The sequence below is a fragment of the Silene latifolia genome, chromosome 9 (genome assembly GCF_048544455.1).
Source record: "Silene latifolia isolate original U9 population chromosome 9, ASM4854445v1, whole genome shotgun sequence".
Taxonomy (NCBI): Eukaryota; Viridiplantae; Streptophyta; class Magnoliopsida; order Caryophyllales; family Caryophyllaceae; genus Silene; species Silene latifolia.
In genome coordinates, this window is record NC_133534.1 from 82,962,487 (window position 1) to 82,964,058 (window position 1,572).

Below are 1,572 nucleotides of genomic sequence, written 5' to 3' on the forward strand. Positions count from 1 at the left end.
TTCAAGTTGATTGTGTCAATGTGAGCACTAAGTTGAGCACCCAATTGAGTAACGGAGTCCACTTCATACTTTCCTCCTCTAGTAGCCTTGCGAGGTCTACTATATTGTGAATTATGGACCGCCATTTCCTCAATGTTCCATGTTTGATTGTCATCAACTTCGGTGAACATTCCATTTGATCCCATATTGAGAATGTTCCTTGAATCTTCATATAAACCATTCCAAAATTGTTGTACCAAAAACCATTCGCTAAGTCCATGGTGAGGACATGAGCGACAAACACCTTTGAACCGCTCCCAAGCTTCATACAAAGATTCTTCATCCCTTTGCTTAAAACCCGTAATTTGAGCTCTTAGCATGTTAGTCTTTTCCGGTGGGCAGAATTTTTTGTAGAAAGCTAGAGCTAACTTCTTCCAAGAATCTATTCCAAGGGTGGCCTTATCAAGGCCCTTCAACCATTGCTTTGCGGTGCCGATTAACGAAAAAGGAAATAAGACCCATCTAATTTGGTCTTGAGTCACGCCCGTTTGAGAGATAGCATCACAATAATCACAAAAGGTTTCTATATGAGAATGAGGGTCTTCACTTGGCATCCCCCCAAATTGGCTCCTCTCAACTAATTGGATGAAGGCGGACTTGGCAATAAAATTTCCGGTGAGATGTTGCGGTGTAGGAGTACCATTTGGTAGATTCTCCTCGGTGGGTATAGAGTGTGACGAGAATTTAGGCATTGTAGGTGGATTTTGTGGGATATTGTTTAATGGGTTCTCTTCTCCTTCTATTGCGAAAGGATTGACAAACTCACTAGTGGGTTGAACAACTTCACCAACACCTCTCAAATTCCTCCTAACAAGTCTCCTATTATTCGTCAAGGTTCTTTCGATTTCACGGTCAAAAGGTAACAAATCACTTTGTAACCTTCTAGACATGCAAAATATCAAACAACTCAAAAACAATTAGAACAAACCTTGAGGAGTTCTACTTCCCCAAGGTGAAGAAAGACACAACTAATAACAATAAAAGAAATATTAAATCAATTTAAACACCGTCCCCGGCAACGGCGCCATTTTTGATCGAGGCCATTTCGTGTTCACAATTAAGTATATGTGGTCGTTGGTCAATGGTCGATACAAAACACAATTTATACTTCACAAACAACTCTACAATTAGTAAAGAGGCAAGTAAAGGTCGGATCCCAAGGGACGGGTATTGAAATGAGAATTCTATTGTAACTAGTAGTGTCTAGGGGGTGTCACAAATTGGGTTGATGTAGAAGGTTACTAAACTAAAATAACAATGAAAATAAACTAGCAAGATGAATAAAATAAGGGGTGTAAACAATTGATTAAAGGCACTAGGGTGTCATGGGATCATAGGGGAATCATGGGATATGATCATACAAACATGTTCTCAAATTATAAGCAAGCAATTATTGTTGTGATGGATTGAGTTGGGTTATATCTTACAATCCTAGGAAAGTTTGGGTCCCGGAGCCGAATCGATTAGATTGTACAACACCTACAAGTCGACTTAATCTTTCCTACTCAACACTTGCATGGTCTAACAAGACTC

The 1,572-nt window shown here is 39.6% G+C and overlaps 1 non-coding gene across 1 annotated transcript; it reads left to right on the top strand.

Moving 5' to 3' along the window:
• Window positions 1-252: 252 nt before the first annotated feature.
• LOC141602890 (small nucleolar RNA R71) lies at window positions 253-359 on the top strand. Its single transcript, XR_012524796.1, has one exon. It is a non-coding gene; the product is annotated as a small nucleolar RNA R71 (small nucleolar RNA).
• The last annotated feature ends 1,213 nt before the right edge of the window (window positions 360-1,572 follow it).